Genomic DNA, 21,022 nt, shown 5'->3' with positions numbered 1-21,022 from the left:
CAGGGGGATATTTGGCAATGTTTGGAGACATGTTTTGGTTTTTGTGACTCTGTGTGTGTGTGTATACTCAGTCCTGTCTGCCTTTTGTGACCCCATGAACTGTAGCTTGACAAGTTCCTCTGTCCGTGGGATTCTTTAGGTAAGAATACTGGAATGGGTTGCCATTTCCTTCTCCAGAGGATATTCCCCATCCAGGGATCAAACCCACATCTCCTGTGTCTCCTTCACCCCCAGGCCACCTGGCAATGCGCCAATCATGACTGGGGGAGGGATGCCGCAGTGAGTGGAGACCAGGGTTGCTGCTACACACCCGGCAGTGCCCAGCCCCCACAGCAAAGAATGATCTGGCCCCATATCAACACTGTCAGGGTTGAGAAAACATTCCCAAGAACAAATTCTTCAGAGGGGCCCCTCTTCCCAGTCCTTGTGGGGAACATGAACTTGAGTGTAATTACAAACATCCCTGGCTTCTCTCTTTCTCCTGCATTCTTGGCCCCTCTACTCCTTCTTCCAGGACAGCCTCCTCAGGAGACATGGCACGTTTTTAAAAGGAATAAAAACAAATACTCCTATTTAGACTTTGCTAACTTTAACCCTTGTCTTTTCCAGCTTGCTTTGTTTTGCCCCTGAATCAACCAATGAGATGTGCACAGACAGTCCAAGGGGTCAAGGTCACACGGGTGTGTGAATGGCCAGGCTTCCTATATGCCTCCTTTGGCCCCCAAAGAGATGTGTGCAAGGGTCCTGCAGGCCCCAGTGCAGGGAAGACTCCATCAAGCTGGGGCTTCCTTTTACCTTTCTTTTTTTAAAGGCACTTGAAATTTGAGGAATGTGAACTTAAAGCAAATGGCAGGAGATATCCAGCTTTTGTTTGAGGGCTCCCCTGGGTGAAGGGATGCCTTGCCTCATCAAAACTGTCATTGTTGCTGTTCAGTTGCTCAGTCGTGTCCGATTCTTTGCAGCACACCAGGCTTCCCTGTCTATCACCGACTCCTGCAGCCTGCTCAAACTCATGTCGGTGATGCCATCGAGTCGGTGATGCCATCCAACCATCTCATCCTCTGCTGTCCCCTTTTTCTCCTGCCTTCAATCTTTCCCAGTATCAGGGACTTTTCTAATAAATCAGCCCTTCACATCACGTGGCCAAAGTATCAGCTTCAACATCAGTCTTTCCAATGAATATTCAGGGTTGATATCCTTTAGGATTGACTGATCTCCTTGTAGTCTAAGGGACGCTCAAGAGTCTTCTTCAACACCACAGTTCAAAAACATCAATTCTTCGGTGCTCAGCCTTCTTTATGGTCCAACTCTTCACATTCATACATGGCTACTGAAAAAAACCATAGCTTTAACTATATGGATCTTTGTTGACAAAGTAATGTCTCTGCTTTTTAATATGCTCTCTTGGTTTGTCATAGCTTTTCTTCCAAGGAGCAAGCCATCTTTTAATTTCATAGCTGCAGTCACCATTTACAGTGATTTTGGGGCCCAACAAAACAAAGTCTGTCACTGTTTCCTTTGTTTCTCCATCTATTTGCCATGAAGTGATGGGACCGAATGTCATGATCTTTGTTTTTTGAAAGTTGAGTTTTAATCCAGCTTTTTTACTCTCCTGTTTCACTTCCATTAAAATTGTCTAGACTCAGAAATAAAGGTGTCTGTCAGGAGTCAAGATGGAGGAAGTTTGATACAGTACACTGCTTACAACATCTTTATTGATATGGCTTAGGCCTTGCTGTACTCCTCAGAGCCTAAGGAAGCCTTGCTTATCTAGAAGCTTCTAGGGCTGAGACTAAAAGTAAGAGAAAGTGGTTTGCTTAGGGCACAAAATTCATGGAGACACTCACTCTCAGGGTCCTGAAAGCTCAGGTTCAGGGCAACACCAGCCTGAGAGTGCCCCAGGCACCTCTCTTGTTTCATTCTAGTCCTGACCCTGAGATTGCCCAGTCCTCACAAGGGCCTGGAGCTGCCTCATGCCATTGGCAGGACATAAGAGGATACAAAACGTAAAATTCCCCAGGACTGTGAGTTACTGCAAACCTCCTTTTCTCCAGCTTTGGAAATAAACCCTAACAAGGTCTCTTAGCCTCACATTCTTCCTCCCAGCTCTCACCCAGCCTATTCTTAGTCCAGGATTATTTTACTTGGTTCTCTAAGTTGTCTGTACTAGCTTTCCATTTCCAAATCATTTATATACTGCTCTTTCTGACTATCCAAGCAATATCTTTCTTTTGACCCTTCTAAATCCCTGTAGTTCTCAGTTTGCTCCTTATTTAAGGTACTTGCCAACGTTGTCATCCTCTTTTTCTTGGCACATTATTAATTTCTAACTTACTATTTGTGGTAGGTTAAATAATGGTCCTTGAACTGCAAGGAGATCAAACTTGTCAATCCTAAACGAAATCAATAGCACCACCGACTCAATGGACATGAATTTGACCAAACTCTGAGAGAGAGTGACAGACGGAGGAGCCTGGTGTATTGCAGTCCATGGGGTCACAAAGATATGGAAATGACTTAGCAACTGAACAAGAACAACAAAATAATGGCTGTGTCCTAATCCCTGGAACCTGTGCCTTTTACCTTATGTGGTAAAAGAAGGGATTTGCAGATGGGAGTTCTTGAGAAGGATCTTGAGATGGGAGTTTATCCTGGATTATCCAGATGGGCTCCTAAGATGATCACAGATGTCCTTATAGAAGGGAGGCAGAGGGGAATTTGACTACAGAAGCAGGAGATGCGATGATGGAAGCCAGAGGTTGGAGTGATTTGAGCAGGAGTTGTGAGCCAAGGAATGTGGGCAGCCTCCGGAAGCTAGAAGTGAGGAAAACAAGGAAACAGATTCTCCCCTCAGAGACTGCAGAAGGGAGCTGCCCCATCAATACTTTGACTTTAGCTCAGTGAGGCTGATTTCAGACTTCTGGACTCCGAAGCTACAAGAGAAGACATCTGTGATTTTGTTTTTAAATTTGTATCTATTTTTAGCTGCACTGAGTCTTCATTGCTGTATGCGGGTTTTCTCTAGTTGTGGTGAGCGGGGGCTACGCTCTAGCTGCAGCCAGGGGCTCAGGCTTCTCATTGCGGTGGCTTTTCTTGTTGCAGAATGCAGGCTCATAGTTGTGGTGCCCAGGTTTAGTTGCCATACGGCATGTGGAATCTTCTCAGACCAGGGATCAAACCTGTGTCCCCTGCATTGACAGATGGGTTCTTAACCACTGACCACCAAGGAAGTCCCAATCTGTGTTTTAAACCACTAAGTTTATGCCTAAGTTTTATAGCAGCACCCCTTTTTAAACCACTAAGTTTTATAGCAGCACCAGGGAACCGATACACTATCCTTGTAGTTTAGTAAATAGTACATATGGTGTTCTAGACCATGTACACTGTGAATCAGCATAGCCCAGGGTTAAAAGTACTGGTTTAGGAGCAATCAAACCTGGGTTCAAATTCTGGCTGACCCATGTAATAGGCTTTGACAAATAACTTGCCTAATGGGCTTTTGAACTTTCCTCCTTCATAAGGCAGACAGTGTTAGGCGTGCATTTTCCACTTTCCATTACAAACAGAGCTCTGATTTTGTATACGGTGGTAAATGTGACTATCTTAAAAATGAGCACACTGCACGGTCTCTCTCAAGGCTACAAGCAGCCATGGATACTTCTTGCCAGTGGTCATTTCTGGGAGGGACTTCAGAGAAAGTTCTTTAGAAGAGAAGTTTCGGTTGATTTACTGGCATGCTCCTTTGTCCTTGGACTTATCTTCTCAGAATGCCACATACTAAGAATGGTGGAGGGGAAAGGTAGACTTACCTTGGGTCCCTAACGGAATCATAGAGAGAGTGTTCTAGCCCTGATCTACTTACCTCTAGGCTTCTTGCTTTGTGAGAAGAATAAGCCCCTTCTTTGGTTAAGCCCCTGTTTTTTTGTGCTCTGTGTTTAGTTAATCCGATGATTCATTGTTTGCTCCACTCTTGTGGGACTTATTCTATCTTGGATTCTAGTATTCTAGTACACTGTGCACGGATCTCTCATCGAGTCCTAAACAACCTGCAGGAGGTATATTACCAGCAAGTAACAGCACAGGCTCTGGGGTGCAGTAGACCTGGTGTGTTGGTCAGGCTGAGTGGTGCTAGGTACCCAGCAGATGGAACTCAAAGTCTTTGTGGTCTCACGCTATAGAAGCACGCTGTCATTCAGGGAACTAGGTCCTTACTATCTTGTAGTTCTTTACAAATGCCTAATCTCATTAGCCCTGGAGGAATGCATGGCAAGCCACTCCAGTATTCTTGTCTGGAGAATCCCATGGACAGAGGAGCCTAGTGGGCTACAGTCCATGGGGTTGCAAAGAGTCAGACATGACTGAAGTGCCTTAGCAGTCTCGTTAGAGTGGTTTTCTGGTGTATGTAATTATGAACTTGGACAGACTGAGGTACTTATTAGATTCAGCTATAAGAAACTGACATTTGAACAGAAAAGTAGTCTACAAAATAGCAGTTTCATGTGATTTTACCTAATTTTGATTTTAAGCGAAAGACTCTCTACATTCATTTCTTTAGTTATAAAATGGGATACTGATACTCCCTCCTTCTAGGGAGCTTATGAAGATTCAATAAAAGGACTTTGCATAGTATCCAACATACAGTAGGAGGCTCAAAGAGTTAAATATTTTTTACCCAGTTCCTAGCACAGTGTCTCTGGCACATACTAGCCACTCCTTAATTACCTTAAAAAAAATTGAGATCCGTATAATTCACATACCATAAAATTCACCCTTTTAGAGCATACAGCTCAGCGGTTTTTAGTGTATTCATAAAGTTGTACAGAAATCACCACTAACTCCAGGGCATTCTCATCATCCCACAGAGAAGCCATATACCCAATTAGCAGTCACTTTAATTATCTTTTGAATGAATAACCTTTATCTCAGAATGGCTGAGAATATCTGGCTCATAGGACCCACTCAGTATTTATTGATTTTATTGGTCCTTACTAAGGAGAAACAGTCCTTGTTTATTCAACAATTTGATAACCTAATTTAGTATGAGGGTGTGCGCATGATCACTGGCGTCCCACATTTAAGCTCAGGATATCAGCTTCCCCCACCTGAGAGTAATAAAAAGACAAAATAATAACAAGCACCATAATGACGTTGGTAGTAATCCTGGCTGTGTATTGAAGACGACACACGGGAGCTGTGGCAGAGTGGTGAGGCTGTGGGGCTCTTCTCCACGGCCAGGAGAGGATTCCCTGGGGAGTTTGGGAGGCAGAGCTCCGATTTCCACATTCCTCTCACCTGCACTGACCTCCTTCTTGTTCTCCTGCTGGCAGTCGCTGCAGCTGTTATGGCTGCAAGAGAAGAAACAGAACCAGTGTTCAGGGGGGTGCCTCGAAAGCTCCTCACTTGTATTAATCGTTTACTTCAGAACATTTTATAAATAGCTCTATTTTGGGCACACACAAAGAAGGGCAAGTCAAAGTGAAAATAGCCTACTTCTTCTTCTTAGCTAAGAATGCCTACCTTCCACACCTGTCCAACCAGACGGGATGTGTCATAGGGGGGAGTTGGTCTGATTCTGTTCAGATTGACAGCTGCAGAAGCAGATACATCTTTGCCTACTTTACATTCTTAAAGAAAGGTCATCCTGGAAGACAGCCCAGTTTAGTATTTGTGTTACTCTGCTTGGTTCATTGTTTCAAAAGGTTAACCACCGTACTGTACTTATTCTGGAGATGGTTCATTGCTCTTACTCTGAAACAGTCCAGTTCTCTTTTGCACCTGTTGCGGCTATGAGGGCATCCTTCCGGCTTGGGTCCTTCCTTAAGGGTGTGAACTGCTGTCAACTTAGAAGGAACAAGAAATAGTGTGCACTGCATCAAAATCGAAAGATAGGCCGACCTCAAAAGATATTTCATGTTCAGTTCCAGACCACTGCAATAAGTTGCATATCACAGTGAAGCAAGTCATGTGAATATTTTGGTTTCCCAGTGCATATAAAAGTTATGTTCACACTAAGAGAAAGTCACTCAGTTGTGTACGACTCTTTGTGACTCCATGGACTATACAGTCCATGGAATTCTCCAGACCAGAATACTAGAGTGGGTAGCCTTTTCCTTCTCCAGGGGATCTTCCCAACCCAAGGATCGAACCCAGGTCTCCAGCACTGCAGGCAGAGTCTTTACCAGCTGAGCCACCAGGGAAGTCCAAGAATACTGGAGTGGGTAGCCTATCCCTTCTCCACTGGCTCTTCCTGATCCAGGAATCGAACTGGGGTCTCCTGCCTTGCATGTTCACATTATACATAGTCTATTAAGTGTGCAAATAGCACTGTATCTCGGAGAAGGTGATGGCACCCCACTCCAGTACTCTTGCCTGGAAAATCCCATGGACGGAGGAGCCTGGTAGGCTGTAGTCCATGGGGTCGTGAAGAGTCGGACCCGACTGAGCGACTTCCCTTTCAATTTTCACTTTCATGCATTGGAGAAGGAAATGGCAACCCACTCCAGTGTTCTTGCCTGGAGAATCCCAGGGACAGGGGAGCCTGGTGGGCTGCCATCTATGGGGTCACACAGAGTCGGACACGACTGAAGTGATTTAGCAGCAGCAGCAGCAGCATTATATCTAAAAGAGTACATACCTTAATTTAAAATACTTTATTGCTAGGAAAAAATGCTAACCATCTGAACCTTCAATAAATTGTAATGTTTTTGCTGGTGGAGGGTTTGAAATATTGTGAGAATTACCAAAACATGGCACAAAGACATGAAGTGAACAGATGTTACTGGAAAATGGCATCGATAGACTTGGTCAACGCAGCATTCCCACACTTCAGTTTGTAAGAAATGCAATATCTGCAAAGCACAATAAAGTGAAATGCAACAAAACTGGTTATGTCTGTAGTTCTATTATTTTAACACCTGATGCCTGAGAATGAACAGATACAGAAAAGAAATGTTTAATTGTGGATGTAAGTAACTCAGTGGCAAAAACATTTAAAAAAAGAGGAACAATCAAAATAAAACTTGCTGGCAGAATAAAGAAACAAAAATGAAAATATAAACAGCCCATTGGTTACAATTGGTTACACAGTTGTCTTGAATCACATGGAATATTAAATCTGACCTTTGACAGAACAGGAAGTGAGGGTCAAAGAGGTGAAATGACTTGCCCCCGCCCTTTTCTGGTCAAGACTACTTTTGGCCTCTGGTCTCTGCTCTTCAGCATTTTTCTGTCACTCTATATAGTCCCCCACATATCAATTCTGAGTGACAATAACAGAGTTCGTGCACTTCTAATCCTTCTTTCTTTGCACATATAAGTAATATCTTATGGTATTTGTCTTTCTCTTTCTGATTGACTTAGTTCAATAATCTCCCGGTCCATCCACGTTGCTGCAAATTGCATTATTTCTAAAGCAGCCTTTTAAATAGGGTGAGAAAAAGTATTTATTCGTGTTTTTCATCAAAAATAAATAAGACAGAAATGATGGTGTTGATTTCTTCACTTTGCTATGTCCCTTTGTGTGCAGGTCATGTTTTTTTCATTGGTTTTATCCCCTAGTCAGACTTACACATGACTTATACATACTTACAGATGACTTTTCATGTTCAGCATTACTGGGGATATAAAACTAACAATAGCCTAGGCCCTACTGTGGAAGAGCAAAACTATTTAGTTCTTGCAGTCTAGGCCTGATAATCTAGCAGAAGTCACTGAGGGATAAGCATGTCCCATATAAAGTGTTACTAAAAAGTAGGCCTTTTAAAAAACAGAGACACCAGAAGCTATACACTTGTCTTACTTGGTTAATCATAGTTGAATTTTTGAAACGGAAAGTAATAAGCTGATTTTTTTTGAACAATATGTTTACTAAAGAGACTGTACTTTGAAAAGACCACAGTTGTGAGTAAGGTAAAGTGGCATTGTCATCTTGACCCTAGGCTGTTGGTTTATGTGATGGTCCAGAGTCAGACATTCTGAACTCCAGCATTCTAAAGTGTTGCCTGATTGTTCTTAGTTTTTTTTTTTCTTTTTTGAGTTTTCTCAACACAAGCATCATTTAGGTCTTGGGTTAAGTGTCTTTAACAGGGCTGTTGGTGGGTTGAGTTCTTGTTTCAGCAGAGACCTTGACAGCTTGGATTGTCCTTCTAATCACTGTGGCTAATGTACTGGTTCCTATATTCGATAGTTCACGTGGTGCTTCTGAACAGTCTCCCTACGGATGTGACGGTTACCCAGCCAGGTAAACTCTTGCATCAGACCCCAGCTAAAGAGGAGAACGCTTGGATTAGATTTTCATATTGGTTTCATATGCCACAGGCATAGCAACATAGGATGCATGTTAAGTTATGAGCAATCCAAAAAGCTTACCTAAGCAAGATGATACCTATATGTACTGTCTGCATAGCAGTCTCCTTGGGAGGTTATGCACTTGTTCAAACAGTAATAACATATTTACATGCACCTCTTTTTTTGAATTGTCACCAAGGCAAATTAGTGATCCATATGAAGACTTCATTTTATAAATGTCTTAATTACTCATCCATCATAAATCTGAGACTTTTTTTTGGTTTTCACAAAGAGAAATTGACCTCACTTGGACTTCCTTGGTGGTCCAGCGGTTAAGACTCTGCACTTCCAATGCAGGGTTTGTAAGTCTGATCCCTGGTCAGGGAACTAAGATCCCACATGCCCTGTTGCATGGTCAAAAAATAAAAAGAGATCATACTGTCTAGTTTTTGTCCTTACTTCTTCATCTTGGCGTTTGTTGATATGTTCTTTGTTCTGTCCACTCTATTCAGATCAAGGCTGGTGAGATCTCTTTGTCAGGATCTTCTGGCTGTTGGTGCCACATCTTTGCTACTCTTGGTGAGTGAGGAAGATACCCTGCTGAGTGCTACAGCACCCTGAGGGGTTCCAGGATTCAGCGAGGCTGCCTTAGGCCTGCCATCCTTGACATGTCACATAGACATTTCCATGCACACCCTGAGGGTGCAAAGGACCTCTGAGAGGGTGCCCATCTGGAAAGCTAGGCAATGATTTGCTTTGCTCCCAATCCCCAAACTCTCTGGGGATCTTCCCCCAGGGCTGGCCTGGGGACAGAGAACAACTGCTTCTCAAAGGCACTAAAGACATTCCATTTCTCTTCTCTCACAGACTAGGGAAGGACATTTCCTTAGTGAGAGAATCTCCGGTGGGAGTAGGGGAAGATAGGTTAGAATGTGACTAATTACATGTTATTTTAAATCTATAATTTATGCCTGGAATCCTAAGATTTTGAAAGCTGAAAGCCAAGAATCCGACCCCCTTGCTCTGCTCTGAGATTCTTCTCTTTGTGGAATGATGGGAGTGAGAAAGTGGGGGTGGGGGAGAGGGAGGGTCAGGAGGGAGGAAGTGCTGGGAACTGGAGCCACAATGGGTCATGTTTCAAAATAATATCCTGCTGCTTGTTTAAACCTTTTCCTGAAGTTTTGGGAGGAATGAGTAATGGAAGGTATTAACAGTGCAATGAAGTGTGAGGAACCATTTGAAAGTTTCCCCAAACTCTCTAGCAGGTCTCTAGGAGTTTCTCGATAGCCCTCTCTTCCTCAAGTTCTGGTCCTTCATGGTTACTGAGTGCTTTCCCTAGCTCTTTTTCTTCTCCTCTCAGCTCCCCAAACCGTCTCCCTTTCTGGTCTACCTACGGATACTCCAATTTCAATTTATTGCCTTAGACTTCTTCTCTTTCTTTTGGTGGCACCACCAGGCATGTGGGATCTTAGATCTCCAACAAGGGCTCGAACCCAAGCTCCCTGCCCTGGAAATTAGAGTCTTAACCACTGGACCACCTAGTCCCTAGCCTCCTCTTTTTATTTTTTAATATTTTAATTTATTTACTTAGCTGTGGCTGCGCTGGGTCCTCGTTGCTGTGTGGACTGTTCTCTAGTTGTGGTTAGTAGGGGCTACTCTCTAGCCGCAGTGTGAGCGCTTCTCATTGCAGCGGTTTCTCTTGTTGCTGAGCTCAGGTTTAGGGAGCAAGGGTCAGTACTTGGTGGCATGTGGTCTCCGTAGTTGTGGCTTCCGGGCTTGGTTGATCTGAGGTAAGCGGGATCTTCCCAGATCAGGGATTGAACCTGTGTTTCCTGCATTGGCAGGCAAATTCTTTACCACGAAGGCACAAGGGAAGCCCGCTGGCCTTCTTTTTGCATTATCCGCTGTTTCTAGACCCAGATTTACACCAGGAACTGGAGTCCTTTCATATCCAAAGATTCCCTCTAGGAATTTTTTGTGAAAGGAGCAACTCCCGTCGCCATCCTGTAGAAATACATGCAGGTTTTGCTTCCCTCTTGTTGGAAGCAACTGCAATCCTATTTTGCTGTAAATAAAATTTCTCCTTTCTCTTTTACTCAAATGTAAATTTTTTTTGACATTATATTTACTTAAAAATAATAGAAATCACTTCTGAACAAAGATTTCCCAATAGTTTTGCCAGGAACCACAACCCAGGAAAATGGAACCAGCTAAATTTGCATGCAAAGCATCATATCTCCCTGCTTCTAAAAATTCATACTTCCTTAACCGTTCTCCACCTCCTGAGGCTCAGAGAAATGAAACCCAAACCTACCACAGGCACACCACTTGGTCCCCTCAGTGACACAGACTGAATGAAAACTTCTGTTAAAGGGGCAAGGGATGGAGGTGCAGAGGATTCTATGTTCATTTATGCCTGCTTGGTTTACCTGGAACATTAAGCATGATTTTGAAGGAGACCAAATATGTCATCCCAAAATATGCCTTAATATTGACATTAACATTATTTTGAGCTAGAGGTACTTGGAAAGAAAAAAAAAACAGCAAGTACAAGAAGGATGGACTTCCCTGGTAGTTTGATGGAAAAGAATCCTCCTGCCAATGCAGGAGACTTGCAGGAGACATGGGTTCAATCCCTGGATTGGGAAGATTCCCTGAAACAAGAAATGGCAACCCACTCTGGTATTCTTGCCTGGAAAATCCCATGGACTGAGAAGCCTGGCAGGCTGGCAGGCTGTAGTCATGCATGGTTACTTTATTTCAATATGATTCAGAGTTTCATAAAGTATGTTTTTTTAAGGAATTAATTTGTATTTTTGCTTATATTATTATTATTTTACTTTACAATACTGTATTGGTTTTGCCAAACATTGACATGAATCCGCCACAGGTGTACATGAGTTCCCAGTCCTGAACCCCCCTCCTACCTCTCTCCCCGTATCATCTCTCTAGGTCGTCCCCGTGCACCAGCCCCAAGTATCCTGTATCCTGTATCGAACCGAGACTGGCGATTCGTTTCTTACATGATAGTATACATGTTTCAATGCCATTCTCCCAAATCATCCCACCCTCTCCCTCTCTCACAGAGTCCAAAAGACTGTTTTATACATCTGTGTCTCTTTTGCTGTCTCGCATACAAGGTTATCATTACCATCTTTCTAAATTCCATATATATGCGTTAGTATACTGTATTGGTGTTTTTCTTTCTGGCTTACTTCACTCTGTATAATCGACTCCAGTTTCATCCACCTCATTAGAACGGATTCAAATGTATTCTTTTTAATGGCTGAGTAATACTCCATTGTGTATATGTACCACAGCTTTCTTATCCATTTGTCTGCTGATGGACATCTAGGTTGCTTCCATGTCCCGACTATTATAAATAGTGCTGCGATGAACATTGGGGTACACGTGTCTCTTTCAATTCTGGTTTCCTCGGTGTGTATGCCCAGCAGTGGGATTGCTGGGTCATAAGGCAGTTCTAGTTCCAGTTTTTTAAGGAATCTCCACACTGTTCTCCATAGTGGCTGTACTAGTTTTCATTTCCACCAACAGTTTAAAAGGGTTCGCTTTTCTCCACACCCTCTCCAGCATTTATTGCTTGTAGACTTCTGGATCACAGCCATTCTGACTGGTGTGAAATGATATCTCATTGTGGTCTTGATTTGCATTTCTCTGATAATGAGTGATGTTGAGCATCTTTTCATGTGTTTGGTAGCCATCCGTATGTCTTCTTTGGAGAAATGTCTATTTAGTTCTTTGGCCCATTTTTTGATTGGGTCGTTTATTTTTCTGGAATTGAGCTGCATAAGTTGCTTGTATATTTTTGAGATTAGTTGTTTGTCAGTTGCTTCATTTGCTATTATTTTCTCCCATTCCGAAGGCTGTCTTTTCACCTTGCTTATAGTTTCCTTTGTTGTGCAGAAGCTTTTAATTTTAGTTAGGTCCCATTTGTTTATTTTTGCTTTTATTTCCAGAATTCTGGGAGGTGGATCATAGAGGATCCTGCTGTGATTTATGTTGGAGAGTGTTTTGCCTATGTTCTCCTCTAGGAATTTTTTAGTTTCTGGTCTAATGTTTAGATCTTTAATCCATTTTGAGTTTATTTTTGTGAATGGTATTAGAAAGTGTTCTAGTTTCGTTCTTTTACAAGAGGTTGACCAGTTTTCCCAGCACCACTTGTTAAAGAGATTGTCTTTTCTCCCTTGTTTTTGCCTATGTTTTAAAAAAAGTCAAATAGCACTAGAAGGAGGGAAAGAGTGTGGGGAGGGATGTTTTTCACATTAATGCTCAGGCTTTGACTCCATCTTCAGTAGTCTATTTGTCCCTTAACTCTTCACACAGACCATCTCCTGTCTGATTCTCCCAAAAAAAGTTTAGCTGCCTTCTCCTTCAGGGGTGGGCTGGGTGTGCACCATGGACCTAATTGCTCCATTGTTGCTATTCAGTCACTAAGCTGTGTCCAAATCTGTGACCCCAAGAACTGCAGCACGCCAGGCTTCCCTATCCTTCACTCTCTCCCTGTGCTTGCCCAAACTCACGTCCACTGAGTCAGTGATGCCATCCAACCATCTCATCCTCTGTCGTCCCCTTCTCCTCTTACCTTCAGTCTTTCCCAGCATCAGGGTCTTTTCCAATGAATCGGCTCTTCGCATCAGGTGGCCAAAGTATTGGAGCTTCAGCTTCCACATCAGTCCTTTCAATGAATATTCAGGGTTGGTTTTCCTTTAAGATTGACTGCTTTGATCTCCTTGCTGTCCAAGGGATTCTCAAGATTTTGAACCACAGTTCAAAATCATCAGTTCTTTGGTGCTCAGCCTTCTTTATGGTCCAACTCTCACATCCATACATGACTACTAGAAAAATTGTTCACCTTCTTTTTCAACCCCATCCCCTGCTCCCCAAGACTTCCATGCCATTTCAGGTTTGTATTCTAAACTTTTCAGGATTCTGCTTCTGTTTTGCCAAATCTCTGAACATCCCTCCACTTGCCTTCCCTCTTCATATTTTGGATTTCTGCACCCCATACATTCTCTGTGATAGTGGCCCTGAGAGGACTCTTCTTGGACCACTTGCTGCAGGGAGTGAGATGGACCCAGGGCCTGCTGGTCACTATGGAATGCTGTTTTTGCCACGTGTCATCCTGCTGGGCCCATGGCCTCCTTTCTCTCCTAGGTACATGTCCTTTCCTGTTGCACATTGGGACATAGGAGTTTATTTTTGGTGGCCGCCTTGAGCCCACACAGTTCCACAGCTGTGCAATAATCAGTGGCAAAGAAGGAAGGTTGCCTCTCTCCTCTCTGCGTTCAGGCAAATGAATTTCAAAGCAGAGTTATTTGGACCCAGTGGTTTAAGTTTAGAAGAACAGACCTTCCTTTCCCTTATTACTGCTAGTGCTCCCTCTGTTGGACCTGGACAGGGGCACAGACAGCTCAGCTGGCATGCATGCATGCCAAGTTGCTTCAGTCGTGTCAGACTCTTTGCAACCCTATAGACCATAGCCTGCCAGGCTCCTCTGTCCATGGGATTCTCCAGACAAGAATACTGGAGTGGATTGCCATGCCCTCTTTCAGGGGATCTTCTTGACCCAGGGATCGAAACTGCAACTCTTCCATCTCTTGCATTGGCAGGCAGATTCTTTACCACTAGGGCCACCTGGGAAGCCCATCAGCTCGGCCAGGTCCAGATGAAAGTGACTTTGATATTCTAGGAATTCATCACGTCTTACCATAACAGAACCACCTCCTCTATAGTGTGTCTAGTTTCCAGTTCTTTCTTCTTTTTTCAGCCTATCAAGGAGGGGAAATTTCCCCCCTGTCCCTCTTGGTTCTTCTGGCTGGTCTAATAATTAAATTGACACAAGACAGATTAGTAGGAGAAAACCAAATTTAATTTGTATGTGCAAGAGCTTATAGAATAGGAGATTTAAAGAAGTGACCAAAGCGGGCAATTTCTTTAATCCTTTTTAGACAAAGTAAAAATAAATTTGTGAAGAACTGACAAGACAAAAAAGTTTGGGCTTGGGATAGTGAATTAGTAAAGATGTTACAAGGTTTTTTCTACAACTTCTTGGCCTTGAAGTCCCTGTCTCTGGTGATAAACGACACCTCTCTCTTGCTCCAGGGAGGGTACTTTTCACATGGGAGATTTATTTCTTGCTCACAAGGGGACAAAGGAGGGTCAGAATGTCCTTCATGTATTAGCTGTTTCTGAAGTAATTTCAACTTAAAGTAATCCATGTAACAAAGTGGCACATTTTAGGGCTGCCTGCCCTGAACCCCAAACCACATCTCAGTCCTTTCTTTTTCCATGTGATAAAATCCAAACTCCTTGCACTTCATTAAGGGCCCTCTGCCATCTGGCTTCACTCTGCTTTTCCAGATGAATTTCCTATTGTTCTTCCATGCTATTTTCTTACACCGATAGAATCCACTGCTCATAGCCTCTCAATGTACCTTACTCATTTTGTGGTCATACCTAGCTCAGAGTCTTCCTCTATTCCCACTTCAAAGGTTCTCTCTCCTCTCCCTTGGTCAAGCTTAAGGCTGTTTTCCTCTTCAAAGCATTCTTAGTCTATTCCAATTCAGAGGCCCAGGTCTCTGTGAAATTTTATAGTATTTATGGTTGTAGCTTTCACTTGACAATTACACGGAGTCTTGTACCATTTCATGTATGTGAAGTGAAAGTTGCTCAGTCGTGTCCAATTCTTTGCAACCCCATGGACTATACAGTCCATAGAATTCTTCAGACGTTCCCTTCTCCAGGGGATCTTCCAAATAGAGGGACTGAACCCAGGTCTCCTGCATTGCAGGTGGATTCTTTATCAGCTGAACCACCAGGGAAGCCTAAGAATACTGGAGTGGGTAGCCTATCCCTTCCCAGGGGATCTTCCTGACCCAGGAATCAGACCGGGGTCTCCTGCATTGCAGGCAAGTTCTTTGCCAGCTGAGCTACGAGGGAAGCCCATTTCACATATACTGATACCTCAAAGAACAAACTCTTGGCTAACACAATCTATTCCTCTGGGCACAGAACCCACAGGAGGGAAGCTTCGGGATTCCTTGGTGCTGATAGGGTGAGGAGGAAGAGGCAGTGGTGCCATCGTGGATCTTGGAGAAAGGCTAGAACTGGGCTCTGGTAACTCTGCAGAGCCGGCATTTCCTGGGGCTTGGGCAGCCCCGGCATTGAGCCTGGGGAGGTGCCGTGTGGGCTCCCCCTCTGTACAGCCCGTGGTCTCCAGTGGGGTTCTATGTCAGGAGAATATACTGTTATTTAAACTCATCTCAACCTTAGGGCCTTAAAACATGCTTCTTTCTCTGCTTCGAACCCCTAGCACCTAAATTTTAGCCTGTCTGTCCTTTTCATTAGGGTCCCTGCCTGAATACTCCCATTTCACCTCTTTCAGGGTCTAAATTAACTTCACCCCAACACTCTTTACTACTTCATCTTGTTTTTCTTTTATTTTTTATAGCACTCATTTGAAATTACCATCTCTATTTAATTCTTTACTTGCTTATTGTCTGCTCCATGAGTTTATAGTGAACCAGTCAGTTTTGTTCATTCCTGAATTCCCAGCACTTAGAGCAGTTCTGGCATAAAGTAGATGCTCAATACACAGTTTATGAAATGAGGGAAACTGGGGAAGGACCTTTGGGCAGTTTCCTGCACTTGAGTAAAGAAAGTTGTAGCTCTTTCTTATCTTGGAGGAGTGTGTGCATGCTAAGTGACTTCAGTCTTGTCCCACTCTCTGTGACCCCATGGACGGTAGCCCCGCAGGCTCCTATGTCCACGGGATTCTCCAGGCTAAGATAGTGGAGCAGGGTTGCCATTTCCTCCTCCAGGGGATCTTCCAGACCCAGAGATGGAACCTGCGTCTCTTCTGTCTCTTGCATCACCTGGTGGGTTCTCTACCGCTAGTGCTACCTGGGAAGCCCGTTTTGGAGGGGAGGGAGAAGATATCATGAGTCAAATGACTCCCCCCAGTTTCCTGGACTCTGTCCTTCCATAGCCAGAGAGAACCATATCCATGGCTCTCAGTGCCCAGGCCACCCCATGATCCTCTAGTTACCCTGCTACATAAGCTCAGTCCAGTCAAACACCTCCTACAAAGCCCCGGGGCACTGCTGGCCCCAAGGGAACTCTAGCTGGCTGGTCATAGTCAGTAAGAGTGCTTCGCTAACTACCTTTGGTTGTGTAAACTCTAGGCTCGCAAGCTACCATGCTGGAACAGTGGTTCCTGAGTGAGTTTCATCTTTTTACAGTTTCATTTTCATATTTTTATTTTTGACTTTTTCATTTTTCTCATTGAAGTTTATCTTATATATTGTAAGATACACAAGTATCAAGTGAAATTTTACATCTGAATGGGCTTCCCAGGTGGCGCTAGTGGTAAAGAACCCCCCTACCAATGCAAGAGACAGAAGAGACGCAGGTTTGATTCCTGGGTTGGGAAGATCCCCTGGAGGAGGGCATGGCAACCCACTCCAGTATTCTTGCTGGAAGAATCGCATGGACAGAGGAGCCTGGCGGGCTACAGTCCATGGGGTTGCAGAGTGGGACATGACTGAAGCGACTTAGCATGCATGCATGGGTGCATTACACCTATATATGCCTATCTCTTGATGAGGGTGAAAGAGGAGAGTGAAAAAGCTGGCTTAAAACTCAACATTCCTTGTACAAATTTCCCAGAAGTCTTTGTGCTGTCACAAAACAGAACAGCGCTCATTGGCTTTAAGAGACTGTAAAGGAAAGAAACAATTTGAAAACCAAAATGGAAACAGACTACAGCAAGACTCAGACTCAGCAAGATGCACTGAGAGAAAAATAAGCTACAATAAAACATCGTTTATTAAAAATTCATTATGGCAAGGCAAGTTTGATTAGGCAAAAAATGTTCATAAATAAAAAAAAATTTAAATCCTCCATTAAATATGTGTGTATATCTATCAGGTATAAACAGCAAATTCAGTGTATCTAAATAAAGGTGTGGCCACATAAAGATCCTTATGGAAGGTATTTTAATATAATTGACGAGAGTGATTAGAAACTACGCATATCAAGTGGGAAAAGGGTGATTTTTAAAGAGCATTTAAATAGTTCAGACCCATCAGGCTTCCTTACGTACAATTAATTTGCTTTAGCAAACCCTTCAACTTTAAGTCATTATCTTCAATTCCAGGAGGAATCAACGAGGTTTTACTGTAAAAGTAGAATAACATTTCAAATGATGAATCCAGCATCACCCATACCAAAAAAATTAGTCACGAATCTTTAGTTTGGAAAGCTATTACTACACAATATAGCAAGAACCAAATGTTCACACAGCTGGAAGCAAAACCAGGTAAGGAGCAGGAAATCCTCACAGTGTTATACCACTGGTTCCTTTACTCGTTAGAAATACAACTGCAATTTACAATCAAGCAGTAGAACCACTGCTTATTAAGAGGCACTAAATTGTAAGCATCTCAGCGGGGAGACTGAGAAGTATTTTTGAACGCAGTCATAGTGGGTAGCTGCGGAAAGGGGTTAGGTAGGATTCAACACGACACATTAGGAGCAAGATGCATCTGCACTTTAGGTTTCTGAATGATATGATTACAGGTACAATCGAGCAAATAAAAACCAGAACAACCAACATATGAACCCTGAGCTTCCACATTTCCCTTTCAGGTGAGACACTGACACAGACCATCATTATCTAGGAGAATATGGCTTTCATTAAATGTCAATGTGTCTCCCAAGTGGAGTGCTTATAAAATAAGTTATTCTAAACCATGTACACTTAACTTTGGAATGGAGACACACAGATACATGTAAACATCAAAAGAGTCACTCTGTTCCACGTCTGGGTCCAGACCAGTCCAGGTGTGGTGGAATATTAAGAGGCTGGGGCCTGATTGAACAATGAAGATGCAGGAGCCCAGACAGTACTAAATAAATCATTAGGAGACAATCAAGAAATGGCTTGTACATTAAACCATTTCAAAAAACCAAGTTTGACTAAATATTTTCAAGTTTGTCTTACTTTAGAAAAGCAGAACATTTAAAATCAAAATTATCTGAGTGTATTTAAAATTGCCACCCTAGTTCATAGTAATTTTCTATTTTATTACTTTTGGGCTAAGGATTAAATATTTTCTTAGGCAAAAATCTCTTCTATGTTCTCAATTATTATGCTGTAAACAATTTTTGTTTCATGGTTCTTTTTCTTTTATTACTTGCAGTTTTGTTCATCTTCATTGAATTTCATATTTGAGAGACTCTTGTCTTGATTGAAACAAATTTGCACGACCATTGCTTTCCTCTGGTTTGGAGATAAGACTCTTACATGGCCTTGTGGACTTCCTAGAGAGCATGGTGCATTGACCTCCATCCTTAGATTGTAGTAAAGGGGAGAATGTGAGCGCTTACTTTCTCAGACTTGGGTCAGGGAGCTCAGCAGGGCCCTGTCTTTTTGAATTACCCCCTAGGGACTTCATTGTTTCTTTCTGACTTCAAGAATAGGGATCCACTTTGTAACTCCTCAGAGGAACTGTTCTTTGGCTCATAACTTGTCCTTTTCTCCATGGATTAGTTTTCTTGCCTTAATTTCACAGGAATGTAAGCTTCAGGAGCTCTGTAAGGGGTGAGGTTTTTGTCTGTTTTCTCTTCTGCTGTATTTGTACCACCAGCATCTGGGTCAGTGTCTGGTGTACATAGTAGGTGCTCAATAAAAATGTGTTCAATGAGTTTCTAAAAAAAAAAAATCAACATTCAAAAAAACGAACAGCATGGCATCCAGTCCCATCACTTCATGGCAAATAAATGGGAAAAAAGTGGAAACAGAGGCAGACTTTATTTTTTTGGGCTCCCAAATCACTGTGGATGATGACTGCAGCCATGAAATTAGAAGATGCTTGCTCCTAGGAAAAAAAGCTATGGTAACCTAGACAGCATATTAAACAGCAGATACATCACTTTGCCAACAAAAGTCTGTATAATCAAAGCTATGGTTTTTCCAGTGATCATGTACGCATGTGAGAGTTGGACCATAAAGAAGGCTGAGAGCTGAAGAATTGATGCTTTTGAACTGTGGTGCTGGAGAAGACTTGAGAGTCCTTTGGACAGCAAGTAGATCAAAACAGTCAATCCTAAAGGAAATCAACCCTGAAAGTTCACTGGAAGCACTGATGCTGAAGTTGAAGTTCCAATACTTTGGCCACCTGATGCGAAGAGCTGACTCATTGGAAAAGACCCTGATGCTGGGAAAGACTGAAGGCAAGAGGAGAAGAGGGCAGCAGAGGATGAAATGGATAGCATCAGCGACTTAATGGACATGAGTTTGAACAAACGCCAGGAGACAGTGAAGGACAAGGAAGCCCAGAGTGCTGCAGTCCATGGGGTCACAGAGACGGACATGATTTAGCAATTGAACAATGCCTATCTATTACCCAGACCAAGATATATTCAGCATCCCAGCAGATTCCTTCATACTCACTCTAAGTGATAGTCCCCTGAGGCCAACCTGACCTAGATCGCCATGGATTATTTTTGCTTTTTTTGTGCTTTGCATAAAAGGAACTAGACAGCAAGTATTTCATTTTTAAGAAGTAGTCATGTAGCCTGATGTTGCATGCATAGAAGTGGGCTAGAGCGTTTTAGGTCTCCCTCAGTCTGTAGCATCCAGGGTTTGAATCATGACTCATTCTCTGTATCACCTAAGGCAGAACTTATTTAACCTTGTAAACCCTTGGTTTCTTTATAAAATGGAGAGAACAATCATTTCTACACTGGAAAGGGCTTATTAGGACGAGTGTTATATGTGAAGTGCCTCACTGCAGTGCCTGGAACATCGTGGATGCTTGATAAATGTGTTGAACATGTATTCTTGGCTATAGTAGGCATTCATTAAATATAGATTCAAAGACTCTATGAGTCATATTCCTGCTTATAGCATGGATATCTCTTGCCTTCTGTGAGCTCACATTTGCAGAACTTTAGGTACCTTTTTTTTTTTTTTTGCCCCACGACTTGCAGGATCTTAGTTCCCTGACCAGGGATTGAACTTCAGGCATCTGGCAGTGAAAGTGCCAAGCCCTAACCACTGGACTCCCAGGGAGTTCCCAGAACTTCAGTTTAGGAATAAGTGTGTGGGTGTGTGGTAAGGACTTCTGGGAAGACTTTTTTGCACTTTCTGGAATTAAACGTTATGACTGTGGCTTCCTTCCTTTGAATTCTACCAGCCAGGATCAAATACCAGAGTAGGGGGTAGCAGGCAAGGATCATTTCTTGGAAAATAGGCCAGAGTGTTCTTTTTCAGATCTTTCTTCAGACATTTCACTTTAACACAAGAAACATTAACGGAACAAGTGCAAAGCACGGTGCTCATCAGTTCAGTCGCTCAGTCTTGTCAGACTCTTTGCGACCCCATGGACTGCAGCACGCCAGGCCTCCCTGTCCATCACCAACTCCTGAGTTTACTCAAACTCATGTCCATTGAGTCGGCGATGCCATCCACCATCTCATACTCTGTCGTCCCCTTCTTCTCCAGCCTTCAATCTTTCCCAGCATCAGGGTTTTTTCAAATGAGTCAGTTCTTCGCATCAGGTGGCCAAAGTATTGGAGTTTCAGCTTCAGCATCAGTCCTTCCAGTGAATATTCAGGACTGATTTCCTTAAGGATAGACTGGTCCGATCTCCTTGCAGTCCAAGGGACTCTCAAGAGTCTTCTCCAACACCACAGTTCAAAAGCATCGATT

This window comes from Budorcas taxicolor, chromosome 20 (genome assembly GCF_023091745.1).
Source record: "Budorcas taxicolor isolate Tak-1 chromosome 20, Takin1.1, whole genome shotgun sequence".
Taxonomy (NCBI): Eukaryota; Metazoa; Chordata; class Mammalia; order Artiodactyla; family Bovidae; genus Budorcas; species Budorcas taxicolor.
Note: the sequence above shows the minus strand (reverse complement) of the source record.